Here is a 20,559-nt window from a genome sequence, read left to right on the forward strand (position 1 = left end):
AAAAAAAAAAAAAAGAATATTAGGAGCTGGCAGAACAAATCCTTGTGCCATTTGACTGTTAAATCCTATGAGCTTACTTTAAGAAATTCTAAAAATACAGCCTCTTGGCAATCAGGACCCTCTTGACCTGGCCTTGACCTATTACCCTCAGCTGAACGCATCGTCACACACATCACAACTTGCATCATGCCGTTCCCCCTTCTCTGCCCGTCTACGCATCCCCCAAACTGTGGCTCAACCACCAGCTTCCCAGTGCAGCCTTTCCAATGCACGAGAGCCAGCACTCTCTCCCTCCCAGAGCAGTTTGTCTGTATCACTATCATCAGCTTCCTATTACCTTCCAAAATAAACTAGAAGCCTCCATATACATCACCTCCCTTATTTCTCACACAAAACTCCGCATTATTAGAAAAAAAAAAAAAAAAGATGAGCTTGAATTTGTCATATTTTTCCTCCAGTTCTAGCTTTCTCTACCACTAAGCCATAATCTCCCTCGGGGACAGAATGATGTCCTCACCCATTCTTTAATCCAAGAAATATTTGCTGAGTCTACTAGGTACCAGGCACTGTGTTGGGCACTGGAAGAGAATAAAAATTAATCCCTGCTTGGAGCTGTTCACAGTGTAGCTAGGGATGGGGATGGTTGGTGGAAGACCTGTGTACAGATAAACTGGAAAAAAACATGTCCTTCTGAGCTCTACAACCCCAGCTCCTGACACAGTTTACTGAATACACGGTGGAGGAAAGAGGAGAGACCAGCAAGTCCAATGATACAATTAAAGGAATCCACTTAGGAAAGAGATGAATGCTATTAAAAACTACCAAGTGCAGAACTCCACCTCGATTATGTATTCCACACAGCGGCTCTGAGAGTTCACATCTGAATTGAAAGGGTCTGAAAAAACATTAGCCAGTAAACAGTCCTGAGCTTCTGCCAGTTAGAAATGGAGACCCAGCTGGGCACGGTGGCTCATGCCTGTAATCGCATAATCCCAGCACTTTGGGAGGCCAAGGTGAGTGGATCACCTGAGGTCGGGGTTCGAGACCAGCCTGGCCAACATGGTGAAACCCTGTCTCTACTAAAAATACAAAAATTAGCTGGGCATGGTGGTGCACACCTGTAGTCCCAGCTACTCAGGAGGCTGAGGCAGGAGAATTGCTTGAACCCCGGATGGAGAGTTTGCAGTGAGCCAAGATTGACTCACTGCACACCAGCCTGGGTGACAGAATGAGACTTTGTCAAAAAAAAAAAAAAAGAAGAAGAGGAAAGGAGAGGAGAGGAGAGGGAAGAGGGAGGAGAGAGGAGGGAAGGGGAGGAGGGAAGGGGAGGAGGGAAGGGGAGGAGGGAAGGGGAGGAGGGAAGGGGAGGAGGGAGGAGAGAGGAGAGAAGATCCATTGGTCTGAGCACTGGCCTTCTCTACCCTGTGACCGGGCCTGGAGAACTGACAGCCAATGTCAGCAGTCGTGGGCTGAGAGTGGGGGCAGGGCCACAGCTGGCAAGAAAGGACAGCAGTGAACCCGCACAGAAACAGCACAGACATATCCATGAGGCCCAGTGACATCTCAGAGAATTCCTCTTTTTAAGTCTACACTAGTCTAATTTACCCAAGATATGGCAGGTGGCTCTTTTTCCATTTTAAAAGTATTATACAGTTCTTTGAAAAGCAACGCACAAGGAAAAAAAAAGAATTGGAAGAAAGTTCACCGAAAGTTGACACTGCTTGTCTAATTGGTAGAAGTAATGCTCATTTTTTAAACCATCTTTATATTTTAGAATCATTAAAATTAGCTATCTCTTAAATACCTTTATTATTTTTTTCTTTTTTTTTGAGACAGAGTCTCACTCTGTTGCCCAGGCTGGAGTGCAGTGCCACAATCTCGGCTCACTGCAACCTCCACCTCCCAGGTTCAAGCAATTCTCCTGCCTCAGCCTCCCGAATAGCTGGGATGACAGGAGTGAGCCACCATGCCTGACTAATTTTTGTTTTGTTTTGTTTTGTTTTGTTTTTAGTAGATACAGGGTTTTACCACGTTGGCCAGGCTGGCCTCGACCTCCTGACCTCAGTTATCCACCTGCCTTGGCCTCCCAAAGTGCTGGCATTACAGGCATCCTAAATACCATTTTTATAATGAAGTAAAACACACATACAGAAAATTACACAAAATATGAATAAGATCCATGAATTATTACAAAGCACACATCTAAATCCAGCACCCAGCTGGAAAAAGAACATGCCTGCACCCACGACGCTCTCCTGTCTGCTCTGTCACCAAGCCCATCCCTCCCCACAGCACCCTCTTCCCTGACCGCTAACACAACATTGTAGATTTGCAAAGAAGCAATAAATAAAAATAAAAGAATTTTTGATTCTTAAGTTCATGATACCATTTCTAGACAGGAGAGCCCTCTTCCCATGAGATAGCTTGCCAATAATGACAGGCTAATACCTATAATCCCACTATATTCTAAGATTCAGCCATCAATTCAGCTATAGAATTGATCATTTTTCATAGCCAGAGACCACCACGTACGCTGAGTACGGTAGAAAACATGGGAAGCATCCAACAGGCACACTGGTGACAGGCACTCCTCGCACAGCACACACAAGGACAGGATGCGCCCCTGCCCTCCCGGGGCTCTGAGTCCAGCGGGACACACGCACGTGGAGTTAGAGAACTTGGCAGGACAGGGAATGCCGGACAGGCCCACTTGCACAGAGGAGGCTGGACAGGTGGCCTGGTCAGGACATAGATCCAGGTGCTACTCCATCACCAAAATGCCAGTGCCTTAAGGGCTGTGGAACTGCGTTTCTCTTTCCCTTAACTGCCATGCCCAGGCAATTCAGGCCTAAGAGGGCAGCTCTAGCGGGCTGAAGACCGAGGCCACCTTGCTGTTCTACCTACCCCAGGGTGTGGTCTGATCCTGCGAGCACAAGGTAGCCACCACTCCTGCCATGTCCCACCAGACGGAGAAGACAGAGTTCTAGTCATGCTGCCCACCCTGCAGATGTCATTGCCCAGGGCTCAGCCGCATTCCCACATCAGGACCAGGGGATGCCCCCACCAGGGAGGGGCGGGGACTGTGTGGTGCAGTGCCGCGTGGTGCAGTGTCACGGGCACCATGCTCGGGAACCCGGCATTATTTCACAGCTGATGGGGAGATGGGGAAGGGTTTTAGGTGAGAACTGATGCAAACAAATATATATTTAGGAAGTGCTTAAGTAGCTTCATAGCAGCGAGGAACTACAGGCTCAGGGTGCGGTTAGGATGCTGTTGTGGAGTCTGGGAGGCCAAGGCCTGACCCAGACACTGAGGGTAGGAATTACCCAACAAAAAAGTCAAGGAGAAGAGGTGGCTGCCAAGGAGGACCCTTCCATGCCTCAGGCTCCTTGTCTGTGACGCTGGGGTATTGTTACCCAAAAGCTATCGTCATAAGTCTGTTGTGAAGCTCAAATAATGCAAAAGATAATAAATCCCGGTGAAAATTATAAATTACTACACAAACTTCAAAGTAAAACATTTTCTCAAACTTAATTTGACCAATTTGCTAAAGAACCCCATTAAAGAATTTCTATAGCTACAAAATAGTCACTTTACAATCTCTATACATTTTTATCACTGTTCCTTGCTCAATAGAACTACTTCTGTCTTGTTTTAAAAGTTATTAGGCCAGGCATGGTGGCTTATGCCTGTAATCCCAGCACTTTAGGAGGCCAAGGCGGGTGGATCACCTGAGGTCAGGAGTTTGAGATCAGCCTGGCCAACATGGTGAAACCCCATCTCTACTAAAAATACAAAAAAGTTAGCTGGGCATGGTGGCGGGCACCTGTAATCCCAGGTACTTGGGTAGCTGAGGCAGTAGAACTGCTTGAACCCGGGAGGCAGAGGTTGCCACTGCACTCCAGCCTAGGCGACAAAGCGAGAGTCTGTCTCAAAAAAAAAAAAAAAGTTATTAAACGGCTATTTATATTTAATATTATATTTGTAATATAAGCAATACAGTTTATAATTATCTTTTTCTTCTTCACTGTATACTTCACCAGGTTTCTGCATCTCTTCATTACTCTTAATTAATTGAAGCAAGTAGAAAAACAGGAATCCTAAAATGCTGGGATCTTGACAGCATGAGTGGGAATGTACAGCTGGTGAAACATTTGCCCTCAGGTGCAGAATCATCAGATCTTCTTAATTATTTTTAACACTAAAAATTAAACCCAACATTGCAAAATTTTTCCTTTTTTTTTTGGAATCAAGCAAATCAATAAATCTATGGATGAAAGCCAGTTAAAAAACACAACAGAGATAAATGCTGTTATTTTTATTCCAGTGGAAGTGAGCATCGGATCAACGACACCCACTCGATACTTGTCTCTACATGGTACTCTACAGATTGCGTATCCCTTTTCCCAAGTGCTTAGGACCGTAAGTGTTTTAAAAAGATTTGGGATTTCTTCAGATTTCTGAATACAGTCACCCCTCGAACCACATAGGTTTGACCTGTGCAGGTCCACTCATATGCAGGTTTTCTCAGCCAGACGTGGGTGGAAAATACAGTATTTGTGGGATGTGAAACTCACATAAACAGAGGACTGACTTGTCATACACACAGGTTCTGCAAGGCCAACTACAGTACTTGAGTATATGCGGGGGCCTTGGAGCCGATGCTCCACCTAGACCGAGGGACAACTGTATTTGCAATATACGTACTGGCTGAGCATCCCAACTCGGAAAATCTGAAATGCTCCAATGAGCATTTCCTTTGAGTGTCATGTTGGTTCTAAGAAAATTTCAGATTTGGGGTTTTTGGCGTTGGGATGCTTGACCTATACTAAGAAGCTGTAGCTGCTTCCGAGGGTCCCACATGGCTCAGACTCAGCTCAAGACTATACTTCCTGAAACACAGGTCAACTGTCTCATGTCATTGAAAAAATTCCAGTTCTTCACTTGGACCCTTGAACATTGAAGAGCAGCCACCGTATGTCTCTAAATCCCTTTTCTACATCCTAACCTTCTTTCACCAGCACAAACTCTGGAGCTAACAAAAAGATACCAACTTCTCCTCATCGTCCTGGCCTCTCCCTGTTGGTGGTTTTATTTCTTTGAGACAGGGTCTCGCTCTCTCACCCAGGCTGGAGTACAGTGGCTCGATCACAGCTCACTGCAGCCTCTACCTCCTGGGCTCAAGTGATCCTCCCACCTCCGCCTCCCTAGTAGCTAGGACCACAGGCACACACCATCATGCCTGCCTAATTTTTGTATTTTTTGTGGAGATGAGGTTTCACCATGTTGCCCAGGCTGGTCTCAACTTCTGGGCTCAAGTGATCTGCCTGTCTTGGCCTCCCAAATCCCACAGGTTCTTAAAAGCAGTGATGGGTCAGTGTGGTCGGGAGAGGAACTGGGCTCCTCCCACACCTGTACATCCTCTGGGCTCATCTGGCTCTTCTCATTATCCCAGTTTACTCCTCGCAAAATATCCAGGAGCAGCCAAGAAAACAGCGCTCCCCATCCTGGCCTCCAAGAGATCATGGGAGAGGAGAAGCTAAATGTGTCAGCAGGGACAGAATATATTCTTCAGCGGGTTGAGGGTGGGGGAGATTTCCCCAGCAAGAATGAGTGACAGTGTCACTGCCTTCAGGGATTTAAATTTTAAACAATCCCTGGTATCTACAAGTAGATACACAAAACACACAGATAATAAAATCAATGCACAAACACAGAATTGAATAAATATATAGACAGCATGAATAAAAACCCGTGAATGAATGCATCTCTCCTGATCCTCCGACTGCTGCCCTCTGGCCCCTCGGATTAGGTAACATCTCCCTCCTTTGAACTCCAAAACACTTACTTCTCAGCACAGCTCTTGGGAAGTTGGAACTCTCTATTCTGCTACGTGCTTGTTTCTATGCACAGCTTTTATCTTTATCCCTACTGAATCCCTGCTCCCTGCAAAACTCCAAACCCCTACAACTCTGACCTTGATGGCACAGTTCTCCCAGCCACAGTGGCCTATCCCTACCTTTAAACATGGCATTTCCCTTTACCAGCCTCTGCCTCACATTTGCTGTGGCACCCAGGCCTGAAATGCCCTTGACCTCTTCCTCCTTCAAGTCTCTCTTCACTTTCCCGACTGCCCCCTTCAACACGGATTTTCCCCAGGGATCTACCTTTGCTCCTCTTCTCTCTTGATTCATTCCAAGGAACCACACACGATTTGACCACTATCCACAGGTGATGGTCCTGAATTGATACCACCAGGCTGAACCTCCCTCCAGAATTCCAGCTGAAATTGACTTCTTTAGTAGCACACATCCACCTGAATGGCCAACAGGCAGCCCTATAAGTAACTTCCCAAATACCCTCTGAAACCAGCCCTCCTCCCGTTGTTTCTAACCCAGGGCATGGCTTTGCCATCCACGACATGGCCCAAATAACACTACAAATGCTTCTGTGTATGGAACCCACACCATAAACAAACGTTTTTCAACCAAATACTTCTCACATCAATTCCCTCCTCTCCACCCTCACTAAAACTGCCTTCTGCAAACTTGAATCATTTCTCTGCCTGTGCTCTTTCAACAGCTTCCTAAGTGGCCTAACACATGCCTAGCATATATTTGCTGAAAGAATGCTGGAACCAAGGAACAGTTTCCCTGCTTCCTCCAGTAATTCCTCCTGCCAGGTTCGTTTCTGCATGGCCACAGAAGTGACCGCCCTAAAAGTAAGATCACATACATAACTCCTTGCCTTTAAAGTTCTGCCAGCTCACTATTTCAGAAGACCAGCTCCTCTTGCCACTGTTATCACTGGGAAAAACTAGCGACCCAAGCCTCGAACAAGAGGGGAGGCATTTTATAAATCACCTTACAGTTCTACTGAGCAGTAACTTAAAAATAAGCTTGCACAGGATAAGAAAATGCTTATAACATAATTTTAGTAAAATAGAGGCCTAGACTGCTCCTAAGGTCTGATTTCACCTACATAAAGAGATGCATGGAGAAAAACTGGAAGAAAATAGGCCAAAATGAGAGTAGCACCCATTTCTGGGTAGCGAGATTTTGGGGAATGTTTTGCCCTTCTCCTTTAGAGTTTTCTCAAGTTTCCAGATTTTTTTTTTTTTTACAAGGATCATTCATTACTTTGTGATAGGAAAAAAAGAAGCACAAATAAAAACAATCTCCCAAATCTTTTGCTTCGCATTTGCAGCTCTTAGCACAAGCCATCTGGCTTTCAGCTCTCTCTATGGTCTTATCTTCCCCTCCTCTCCACACCTCATGCGCACAAACTAAACTCCTCCTCCTCAGCAGCAGTCACATATGCCAGTCCGGGAATAACAGCCAGGTTCTGCAGGGCAGACACACAGCCTCCATAGCTCTCTCATCTATCTCAGGCATCGCCACATTCTTGGTAAGTTTTGAAGCACAAATACTCATAAAAATGTGACCAACTGAACTGAGAAAACACAGAAATCAAAGCTAACAAGCGCCTGTTCATCACTGTCCTATACCAGGAGCTCTGGTCGGAAACCAGAAGTGAGTAAGTTACTAAAATTCTATAGAAAACAGCTATAATAACAACAACCACTAATCCGGCCGGGCGCGGTGGCTCACATCTGTAATCCCAGCACTTCGGGAGGCTGAGACTGGAGGATCACTTGAGGTCAGGAGTTCGAGGCCAGCCTGACCAACATGGTGAAACCCTGTCTCTACTAAAAATACAAAAAAATTAGCCAGGCATCGTGGCAGGCGCCTGTAATCCCAGCTACTCGGGAGGCTGAGGCAGAAGAAGTGCTTGAACTCGGGAGCCGGAGGTTGCAGTGAGCCAAGATTGTGCCACTGTACTCCAACTCCGGCGACAGAGCCAGACTCCATCTCAAAAAAGCAGCAACAACAACAACAAAACAACGACTAATCCCTATTAAGGGATGATGAGCAGTGGAATTGCAAGCAGGAATTAACTGGTTCAGAGAGACTGGACCCAACTGCCCAGGTATACCCAGAAGCAGAGCCTGGAGGAACCAGCTCTTACTTGAGAAAAGGTGGTCATTGTGTTACACAAAAGGAGGCTGCAAAGAGAAAGAGGCAAAAAGCTGTGCTGAAGAACGAACTGCTAGCTGCTTCTTCGCCATGGCTTTCCCTCCTTCCTCACTCTAGAAAGTTACTATTTGAGAAGTAGATTTCTTTTTTTAAACCCTTAGCAAATTCAAGAACGTGCCAAGTTTCGTTGCCCAGGCTTTCAAAGAAAGAAGGTCAAATATATAAGAACAGAGACTAATAGAGGGTAAAGCAAACCTTCGGAGGACTGAAGCGTGTTTTTGCTGATGCCAAACAGATGCTGCACGGTTGAGGGATTCTCTAACAATGGGATTCTCAAGTTCAGTGTCCAGGACCAAAGTCACGTCTGCTGTTAATCCCTGTTCTCAAATGAGAAGAACGGGCAGTCTCTCGGAGAGGCCAAATTAGGAGACGGTTGGGGTTACAATAGCTTCTACAATGCTCAGCATCTGCCCCCACCAAGGCACAAGTGCATTCGCTCAGGCTTTGATCACTAAGACAGACAGGAAACAAACTCAAAGCTAACTCTTATTGAGGGCCGACAACGTGCCAGATGCTCTCATACGCATTTTATCCATGCTCACAAGAGCTGTTTGAGATCCATATTATTCTTATTTTTCAAATAAAGAAACTGAGCCTCACAGAAACTCAGTAATTTGCCAATGGGTGATACTAATAGTGGTAAAGCCAGGTCTGCCTTTAAAGCCTCATATGGTTTGGATTTATGTCCCCACCAAATCTCATGTTGACATGTAATCCCCAGTATTGGAGGTAGGTCCTGGTGGGAGGTGTCTGGATCATGAGGAACCAATCCCTCCTGAATGACTCAGCGCCATCCCTTTGGTGACAAGTGAGTTCACGCGAGATCTAGCTGTTTAAAAGTGTGTGACACCTCCCAATCTCTCTCTCTTGCTCCCACTCTCGCCATGTCACCTTTTGCCATGATTGTAAGCTTCCTGAGGCCCCACCAGAAGCCACGCAGATGCTGGCACCATGCTTCCTATACAGCCTGTGCAGAACCATGAGGCAATTAAACCTCTTTTCTTTATAAACTACCCAGTCTCAGGCATTTCTTTATCACAATGCAAGAACAACCTAACAGAAAGCCCAAATGCTTGCCCAGTCCCATATTTCCCCCAATAATACTATGCTGTCCACGAAAAGGCAGAGGTCACCAGCTAATACCCCACAGCACAGTGGAAGGAGCACAGGTCTAAGAGTCAGTAACCCTGAGTTTAAATCTCCTCCCCTACCCTTTCCAACATGACACTAACACATCACTTACTTACTTCTCTGGGTCTAGCCACCACCAAAGGGTGAGAAGCTTCACTCAGGACTAAAATGAGGATTTTAAAAGATCGTGGATGGTGCCGGGCACATAGCAAAAATTTGAAAAAAATATGGTATCCCTTCTCTTCTTTATAAATGTTAACATCTTGAAGCTTTGGTTAATCAAAAGACTCTAAATCAGCTGTGTTCATTTCTAATCAACCCCAGGCTTCAACACAGGTTCCTTGAACAATCTATAATTTGCGAATCCAGATCCAGACAATGAAGGCCAAGCGGGCTCAGTAAATTGTCAAGCCTAAGAAAGGGTTTCGGAAAGTTAAAGCAAGGTCACAAGAGTGGCATACGTGTATTTCACTGATTTAACTGAAAATGGTTTCCCCACAGCCATGCAAGAGTGATGGGTGCCATACTCCATGGCATGATCACCTCAGCGTAGGCAAAAGGACCCTGTTAGAAGAAGTCACTGGCTGACTTCTGCAGTCAACAGGCCCAATCATCCACGGAGCAAGGTGATACGCAGAAACCTCCTGGCGCAGTGCCTGGGGCATGTTTTGTAGCAGTAAAAACAGGCAGCGTGGTGCAGGGGAGGAGCAAGCTGCCCTCCCACAGCCCTCGCACCAGCTGTGCAGTCAGGGCAGCCCCATTATGCAGAGCCTCGCTTCAATACCTGCAAAACCTAATCCAACGAGGTTTAAGAACCAGACATAACATGAGATGCATTGAATGAACTGCTTGTCACATGGGTAACTATTAACTATTCCAACTAATCATATAAAAACTAGTAGCCACTGTTTATTGGATATTTTCCCCAAACACTTAAGGAATGGCTGTTTGTTTATTTAGTTATTTATTTTTTGAGATGGAGTCTCCCTCTGTGGCCTAGGCTAGAGTGCAGTGGCACAATCTCGGCCCACTGCAACCTCTACCTCCCAGGTACAAATGATTCTCTTGCCTCAGCCTCCTGAGTAGTTGGGATTACAGGCGTCCACCATCACACCCGGCTAATTTTTGTATTTTGAGTGGAGATAGGGTTTCACCAAGTTGGTCAGGCTGGTCTCCTGACCTCAAGGTGATCCACCCGCCTCGGCCTCCTAAAATGCTGGGATTACAGGCGTGAGCCACCACACCCAGCTGAATGGCTGTTTAAATCTTGCAGAAGTAAAATAAGTATTTCACTGGGGAAGGACAGGTTTCAAACACCTCTGCCACATATACCTTCATTCCAGAGTTGCTTGGAGGAAATTTTCTAAATAATCTTTTAAATCCCTAGCTCATCAATCTAAAATGTGAAAATGTGTTCCGAAGTGATTTTCTAATGGAGATATTGGCTATTTCCCCACGGGAATAAATTTAAATTACATACTTTGAACTAAGGCCTAGATTCTTGCAGATCTAAGCTTTAAAATCATGAACACAAATTTAACCCAAACAGAGTGACCTACCTTCAGAATAGGGAGAAAGTTTCATGTTGCAGGCATTGCAAAGCCTAGCTTCTTACCTGAGTCAGCTCAATGTAAGTCTTGGATATAAATCTTCAAAGTTGAGCTGAAAACATATACTAGCACAAACTGTCCATTTTTTATATCACTGGCAAGTTTAAGAAGTTCAGATTTGAGCCAGAAGAAAAGAAATGACACTCTCCCAGAAAGTTCCATAAGGGCAGAAGGGATCTTTGTACTTTCAGGAAAAAAAAAAAAAAAAAAGCTTGGTTGGTAATTGTGCCTACTGCTAGAATGTCCACTGGAAAGGCTGAAGCCAGTCCACAGGAGGCCCACTGTGCTAATGGGAAGAGCATGCACTTTGAGGTCAGGCAGTCAAGGCCACCTGATAGCTGTGCGATTGTGGACAAATTATCGCTGCAAATGAAGACTAATACCTATCTTTCAGGGCTGGTCTGAGAATGACTAGCAATGCATGCAAAGCATTCAGCACAGTGCCCAACTCAAAAAAGGCTCCCAGTATGTAGAAGCTAATACATTTTGTCATTTTGCACAAGGCAACATTCTGGGAAAAGTCCAAAAAGCAGATTCAGAAAACACAGGGTCCAGTCCCAGCTCCAGTGCTTCCTTGGAGCCACAAATTCTAATCCCAGTTTAATCCATCATTATAACCCTAGGGCTCCCAGGGTTGAACTCTCTGAAAATTAATTCCATCCAGACATTCTACTGCTTAAAACCCCCATGACCACCCATTTAAAATCTAAACTCCTTAGTATGGCAAAGGCCCTTGTCTATCTTTTCCGCCTCTACATTCAGTGTCCTCCTTTCTCTGCCTTCCTAACTCCTCCTATCCAGTCTCTCCCCAGCCCGCACCCCTTCACACCCCACCCACAGTCATCGCCCTCCCTCAGTATGATCTCTCTTGGATACCAAAACTGCTCAAGTCCCTGATATAAAATAGCACATCTGTATATAACCCATGCACATCCTTCTGTATAACTTACTCTCTAGATTTATTATACCTAATAAAATGTAAATGCTATGTAAATAGTTATATTGTATTATTTAGGAACTAATGATAGGAAAAATGTCTGTACATGTTCAGTACAGATGCAGTTTTTTTTTTGCTTGGATACTTTCAATCCAAGGTCGGTTGAATCCACAGCTGTGGAACCCACAGCTGTTGAACCCATGGACACAGAGGCCAACTGTAACTGAGGCTCCTGAAATACACAAGGCACATTCTGTGCCTGTACCTAGGGCACTCGCTGACTGGAAGGTCCCAAAGGAACCTCAATACCTACTCATCTTTCAATACCTAGCTCTGGTATCAACTGTCTTTGAAGCTTTAAAATCCCTATGAGCAGTTGCATGCCTACACTTACACACCTCTGACCATGCATTCTGCACAGATGACACCTGTGACACTAAAACACACTCAGCAATCCACCGTGCAGATGGCACCTCTGACACTAAAACACAACGATCCACCATACAGATCGCACCTCTGACACTAAAACACACTGAACGACCCACTGTATAGATTGCACCTCTGACCACTAAAACACACTCAGCGATCCATCGTACAGATCGCACCTCGACACTAAAACACACTCAACGATCCACCATACAGATCACACCTCTGACACTAAAACACACTCAACGATCCACCGTACAGCTCGCACCTCTGACACTAAAACACACTTAACGATATACCGTACAGATCACACCTGTGACACTAAAACACACTCAACAACCCATCGTACAGCTAGCACCCCTGACCACTAAAACACACTCAATGACCCACCGTACAGATCGCACCTGTGATGCTAAAACACAATGATCCACTATACAGCTCACACCTGTGACACTAAAACACACTCAATGATCCACCGTACAGATCATACCTGTGAAACTAAAACATACTCAATGATCCACCATACAGATCACACCTGTGACACTAAAGTGTGACACTAAAACACACTTAATGATCCATCATACAGATCACACCTGTGACACCAAAACACAATGATCCACCATATAGCTTGCACCTGTGACACTAAAACACAATGATCCACTGTACACATCACACCTGTGACACTAAAACACACTCAACAATCCACCATATAGCTCGCACCTGTGACACTAAAACACACTCAACGATCCACCATACAGCTTGAATCTGTGACACTAAAACACACTCAACGATCCACCATACAGATCACACCTGTGACACTAAAACACTCAACAATCCATTGTACAGATCACACCTGTGACACTAAAACACACTCAACAATCCACTGTACAGATCACACATGTGACACAGACAACGATCCACTACACAGCTCGCATCTGTGACACTAAAACACACTCAACAACCCACTATACAGCTCACACCTGTGACATTAAAACACACTCAACGATCCACTGTACAGATCACACCTGTGACACTAAAACACTCAACAACCCACTGTACAGCCGCACCTGTGACACTAAAACACATTGAACAATTCATGTACAGATCACACCTGTGATACTAAAACACACCCAAGGATCCACTGTACGGATCGCACCTGTGACACGAAAACACACACAACAATCCACGTGTGAACTCCTTTTGAGAAAATATCATTTTATCTTTTATATCCACAGCGCATAGCAATTGCCAGGAACAGAGTAACACTCAGTAAATGTAAACTACATGCATAGGTGAGTGCATCATAGATGAATGCATGCTTCATCACTTCTCCACAGAAAACTGTGGGATTGATAACAAGTGAGGGGACTGGATCAGGACACTAGGAAGAAAAGAGGAGGAGAATAAAGTGGGTGAGGAAGAGGAAGAGAAGATAGAGAAAAGGAGAGAGAAGAAAGAGAAGACCTTGAGACAAATTAGGATAATATTTTGCAAATAAACCAGGAATGAGCTTTGGAATTGAGAATCCTAACATGAGCCGATGTTAACGTAAGAGCACTGCAGTCTTAAAACACACAAATCCTTTCTTCACTTGGATCCTCTTAAAAAGCCCGTAAAGAGGGCAGGGCAGGCACCTCCTCCTCACTTTGCAGATGAGAGCCGTGAGGCCCAGAGCAGCACGGTGACTTTCCCAAGGAAAAGGGGCTGAGGAAATAAAGGCTGAATTCGAACCCCGGGGTGTTTTTGTTTTCTGTTTTGTTTTGTTTTGCTGTTTGGATGGTATGCAGCCCTGCTATTGAGATGCATCTGCCTCGGTATCAAGGACTATCTAGATGAAATACAGTGATGTGGGTTTTAATTTCCTCTTTCCTTACGAGATACGTACTGACATTTGGGCCACAATCCAACTCTTAGGGATATTTGATTTAATGAGCTCCGTGTTGCTTTTTAAAACAGCCATATCTCTTCAAAAGCACAGAATATAAAACAAAAGAGAACAGAACAAAAGAAAACAAAGCGAGATTTGTCACGGGGGAGCCAGCATGGGCTAAAGATAAGGGCAGGGCAGGTGGTCTTCGGGGGTCAGGAAGAGCCTTTCCTTGACACTCACAGGGCAGCTCAGATGAACTGTCCCCTGCTAACACAATAATGTTCAAGAAACGACAGAATGCCAGTTTTCCCCGGCACATCTTGTGCAGCAAGATGAGAAGGAAGCTTGGTGCGCTGGCCATCTAGTCTCCAAGGCTCAGCTTAAACAACACCCATTCTAGGGAAACTGTCTCTGCTTCCTCCTCAGAGCATTCACAGCATCCACAGGGTGACCCTGAAACCGCCTTTGCAAAATTATGACTGAGGCAGTAAAAGAGATCGAACTTAACTGACTCCATCTTGCTTCTAACCTCCAAGCTGTCCTTGTTCATTCCTCGGCATAGGCTGAACTAACTTTGGGAGAAACTTTATAGTTTAAACAAAGACGGTAAACAGCCCTTTCCCAAAGCAGACCTCCTGCTTGCCTGGGGACTAGATTGCCTTTGTAGTACTAACATTAGTCACAAGATTAAAAATTATGGTTTAGGAGTCATGCAGAGATGGAGGCTACAAGATTCTGACCCTCCCTGAACTGCTCCTAAGATCAGTGCTTGAGATATTTTGCAAACCCTGCACTTGATGGATCAGCTGGTACCACCCAGATCAATAAACCGGCTTGTCTGATCTTGCAGCCCCCACCCAGGAACCAACTCAGCACAAGAAGACAGCTTTGACTCCCTATGATTTCAGCCCTGACCAATCAGCACTCCCGGCTCACTGGCTTCTACCAAGTTATCCTTAAAAACTCTGCTCCCCAAATGCTCAGGGAGACTGATTTGAGTAGTAATAAAACCAGTCTCCTGCACAGTTGCCTCTGCGTGAATTACTTTCTCTGTTGCAATTCCCCGTCTTAATGAATCGGCTCTGTCTAGGCAGTGGGCAAAGTGAACCCCTTGGGTGATTACAATCCTGTGGTGTCACTTGTCCGCTCCAAGTCTGCCTCCTCTCTGGGCTGAGATTTCCTGAATGGCAGGAACCATGTCTCTCCTCTGATAGTCTGAGAAGTTGGCCTAGCACCAAGGACGTTCTTGTATTCAGCAAATATTTATTAGCACATTCAACGTGCCAGATACAGTGCTTGCAATGAAGGACACCACAGTGAGACGGAAAGAGGGAGACAGATGATGCCAGCACAGCAGGCTGAACGCGGCAACACCTGGCACAGGGCAAGGGGGGAGTGCGGGACTCCCGGGGGGAGACAGCAGTGCAGTTGAGGCCTGGACCCCCAGGAGAATTCAGAGAGAGAAAAGAATGAGTGGAGCTGGGGAGCTGTGTGGCTCACAGCTTCTCAAAGCACAGTACAAAGCAGGGCTGCTTGCACGTGAACATGCATTCGAGTCACCTGGGGGTCTGTGGAATGTAGATTCCAAACTCAGGAGGTCCAGGAGGAGACTAAGGATCTGTATTTCCCACAGGTCTCCTGGGGGATGCTGATGTTCTTAGCTGGTAAACCACACTGTGAGTAGCAACAGTGTGGACTATCCCAGGTATCTGGACACATGTAAAGACACAAATCCAGGTCTACACCTTCCGACCTACACAGGGATCCTGTGAAATGCGTATTAACCAACGTCACTGGAGGAAATAATTATGCAGACAAGTTAAGTAACCTGCCTGATGTCACACAGTTAGTAGGTGACCAAGCTGGAATGTGAACCTAGGGCCATCTACACCCCCAGAGCCTTTCTTCCTTCCACTGCATCATGCTGCTTTCTCAATAAATATCTGCTCAACTCAATAAATCACTAAGCATCCCAAAGTCAAAGGTAAATATTTTTGCATCACCCGCACCACAATCTATATCCACAGATCTTCAATTTTTTTTATTGCAGACTCTTATGAGCTTAAAAAAACACTTTTGAGAAGACATCCCCAATATGCACATTTATTTAAAGTATATATTAGTACATTTTTAAACGAATGCAAAAATAAGTATTAAAACAGATGAGACGGTAACTTTGAAAGACAATGCTTTGACTGAAAACCATAGGGCTAAAGATAAAAGGAACTGCATACTACATACCCACAGAAATTAAAAATAATTTTTAAATACATTTTTTTTCAAAAAGGAATGGCAGAGAAACTGTATACTCGAGTTGGTAAAGTTGCTTCTCACAGGGTGCAGAGGAGCAACTCTGAAAGTGCTTTACATGCACACTGGAGTCAAATAAGTCAACAAAGAGTAGCTGGTGGGACCTAGTTTCTCACACCAGAGAGGGAAGTTACAGATAAACAAGATAGGAAAGCTAGAATGAGCCCTGTGGGACTGGACTTAGTTACACTCATATTTAACCAGATGGATAAATACAGAAATAATTACAGAGATGTGTAGATGCATGGGTTTCCTACTAGCGCTATCCACTGAACGGGCCTAGAAGCAAGGCCAACCAGGACAAATCCTCCGTAAAGAATTCCAAATAATGTCTGTAGATGCACACTCACCAGAAGGGGAAGCTCAGTTCCCATCCTCCCAGCCCCTGCCTCCAGCCCTAGAGTGTGGGCTCCACTTAGTGATTTGCTTCCCAGGAAGAGAATATAGAAAGGGGACCAAAAAGAGTCACTTGCCCAATGGAGAAACCTGGCAAACACGACCCCGGCCAGGCGATCAAGGCCAACATCACCAACGAGTCAGGTGGCACCCCTGCAGCGGCGTCATGAGAAGGGCACGTCAACTCCTTCTCATTATAAGGAAAATATCAGACAAACACGAAATCAGGTGCAATCTACAAAATATCTGACCAGCACTCCTCAGTACTCTCAAGGTCACGAAAAACAAGGAGAGACGAGCCATCATAAACCAGAAGACACTAAGAAGACACGGAGGATAGGTGTCATCGAGTGTCCCGAATGGGACCCGGGACAGAAAAGGACAGGAGCGGATACGTGAGTAAAATCTGAATCAAGGATAGAGTTTAACTCACAGTGACGCACCCACGTTGGTTTCTTATTGTGTGGCAAATGTACCCTAGTAATGTACAACGCGGACAATGGAGAAAACTGATATGAGGGATACATGGGAACTCTCTGTTCCATCTTCGCAGCTTTTCTGTAAATCTAAAACCGTTCTGAAATAAAAAGGTACTTTTCAAAAGGATGAGATGAAAATAGATGTAATATTCTTCCTGTGTTCCAATAGCATGTCACCACTGTGCTATTCTAATGCCGGATGCAGGGCTCACAGACCCAAGTCTTTCAGAGTCCAGAGGGGTAAGAAGAGTGTGAAGGAGGCAAGCGGACAGCCAGGCAGAGGCAGGACTGCGGCCGGCTGGGAAGCACATGCCTGTCTAAGACATCCTAAAGCAAAATACTCCAAAAGAGAAAACAGAAACCTGCGGGTCCAGCCAGTTTGCTTCCTCTAAGCTGAAGTATAGATATTGGAAACCAGAATGCAATTTTCACAATGGAATTAATTACAGTTGTTTATGCAGTTTCTTGAGAGAAGGTCTCCTGTCCTGTATTTCCCAAACACTGTTCACCTGCTGATCTGCCTTGATGTAAAAAACAAACGAACAAAACTGTTTCTGGATTCTGCCAAGGATCCTGCCTCCACTGATTTTTTTTAACAATCATTTGATATTTGACAAATTTTATTTTACACTTTTCCAGAAAACAGCTCATAGAGTTCTCATTTACTTACTCAATGCCTACTGTGTATACTGTTACAAAATATCTTTGATTCCCCAGAACAGATCTAATTTCAAATATTATATCTCATTGTCATTCGTATGTTTTGTCAGATGATAGGTCTCGATATTTAATTTAAAAATACAGTCATACTCTGAGTCATTTTGATGCTGGGGACATTTTTATATAATACATCTGACTCCCACTCAAACACTAAGTCAATATTATCATCCTAGAGCTTATGAAGGGAAGAATGGGAAAAGGCGAGCAGCCAGGGACGAGGAGAGGCTGGGGGACAGGATGATGACCAAGTTTGGCACAGCACACAGCAGCAGTGCCATGTCGGGCGGGAGGGAGCGAGAAGGCTCAGTTGGCCGTGACATACCATCAGAGCTATGGCAGGTTGGGGAGGGCTCAAAGAAAGAATGTGGAAGGTTCCAGCATTGTGGGAAAGACTTTGGAGTCAGGCACACCTGAGTTTGCACCACAACAATGCCATTTATTAGCCACATTAGTTTACAAAGTATCTGCTCTAAGCCTCAGTTTCCCCATTCCAAATGGAGATATCAACATATTATAGTTGTTTGGTGAGATAAAAGCTCATCTTTTGTAATTTAAAAAAAAAAAAGCAATGAGCCTTTCAAAGATGAGTAAGTCATGTCAAAAGGGCACAAGAGCCAACTTGAGAAAGCTCTCTTTATCCAAATTATGACAAGTGAACAAACAGAATAATGACTGTAAGTGAATCAACGGAAATCCATGCGTCCACAATGATACTCAAAAACAGAAAAGGGAAAATAAAACCCCAACTTCTCAACTTCTGCAGAAGCTCTTAAAAAATCCCTTACTTTGAAATTAGAAAGTAAAAGGGAAAAAAAAGCAGCATCCTGTTTCTGTTTTCCTACTGGGCACTATATTCCTGGGTAATTAAATAGCCCCAGTGGTTGAGCTAAAAGTTCTAAAATTTATAAGAAAAGGCCACTTTATAAAAGTAGAAAAAATAATAGAGAAAATCCTTTCATAGAACTTGAATGACATTATTAAATCAGGAAAAGATTATCCATTGATTTGAAAACATTAGATGCATGACTGACATATCTGTACTACTGCCAAAGTACTGACACCTAGAATATTCTCTGGTTGCAAGGAGAAAAACACAATGGGCTCAGGCCCTCATTGCCCCATCCAGGGGTCAATCTTAACCTCACTAGTGGTGGAACAGCCAGATACTGGGCATCTATTTCTAAGGTAATGCAACCTGAAGTACCAACTTCACCTATGAAATATTCTAGGCAAAAATGTTTCGTCTGAATCCGTCAAGACTTTGCATACAAATTCTAGTTTAAGGGAAATCAGGGGATGGAGAAACAGATCCAATAAAACAACTAGACAAATCCAAAAGGTAAGACATTCTACGGGACAGCTGATCTGGTCTCTTCAACAAGCATCCAAAAGAAAAAAGTGGTGCTAGCCGAAAACAAACTTAAAAGCAAAATGCGATGCAATGAGTGGTCCTGGATTGTATACTGGTTTTGACTACCTTGTTATAATAAAATCTGGAGATCAAATGGGAGAAATTTTAAAATCATCTGCAGAGTAGAAGCAATAAAAAATTACTGAAACAGAAAATGGAATAGCACTAATTGAACAAAGCAAGACACAAAATAGTATTTACAGTGATCTAATTTTGAATTACAGGGAAAACACACCCACAGGTATTCATATACGCAGCTCATTAAATGATCCTGAGTGATATACACTCTGGCTTCATGGTCGTGATCTCTGGGCAGGAGGAAAGTGAAACTTCTTTCGTTTTTGTTTGTCTCAACAGTATTCCTGCGCTAGTCTTTGCTGATGGTGCTTCTGTAATGATAAACGATTTGTTGTTTGTCTGAAAAGTCCCTGTGTCCTAACAGGCTCACAGTGTTGCTCAGTGAGGCCAGGACAGTGACAGTGCTGAATGCTTCCACCCGTGTGAGGGCTTGTCATTCATAATGCAAGTGAGGACTTCGGAACTTCACCTGATGAATGGCAAGTTTCCTAGCAGGAAGTAAGATGTGAAAATCGGTGCTTGTGGGAAGGTTGAGCTAACAGACAAGCGCAAGGTAAATTCCGCAGAAGAGACTGGCTGGAAGAGATCAAAGGAATTCAGCTGGAAGTGAGAAGGACTCAGCCAAGGCAGTGGCTGTGTGTGGCCATGGAACATCACAATCATCTAAGAGTCTTTTATAAGGAAGAATTTGCAGGACTTCCTCCACTGGCTGGGTACCAGGAGTGGTGGAAGGATCACATATGAGGCCAAGGTATTAAGCTCCAAAGACTAAGAACATCAAGAAAACCTGGAAGCCCTCCACACATACAAACTGGAGGAGGACAGGGTACATAAAGGAGATTACAGTGGCCAATGCTGTCAAACTTGGTGAAAAGATGGACGATGATATGGTTTGGATGTTTGGTCTCCTCCAAATCTCATGTTGAGATGTGACCTCCAATGATGGAGGTGGGTCTGGTAGAAGGCGTTTGGGTCATGGGAAGGGATCCCTTATGGTTTGGTGCCCTCCCCACAGTAATGAGTGAGTTCTCGCTCTGTGAGTCCACGTAAGAGCTGGTCATTTAAAAGAGCCTGCCATCCTATTCACAATAGCAA

The 20,559-nt window shown here is 44.6% G+C and overlaps 1 protein-coding gene across 3 annotated transcripts in view; it reads right to left on the minus strand.

Annotated features, from left to right (window-relative positions):
- The window catches only part of TRAPPC9 (trafficking protein particle complex subunit 9), a 736,107-nt gene that overhangs the window by 460,306 nt on the left and 255,242 nt on the right, over nt 1-20,559 (minus strand). The gene's annotated exons all lie outside the window — the stretch shown is intronic.

This window comes from Hylobates moloch, unplaced genomic scaffold, assembly GCF_009828535.3.
Source record: "Hylobates moloch isolate HMO894 unplaced genomic scaffold, HMol_V3 SCAFFOLD_9, whole genome shotgun sequence".
NCBI lineage: Eukaryota > Metazoa > Chordata > Mammalia > Primates > Hylobatidae > Hylobates > Hylobates moloch.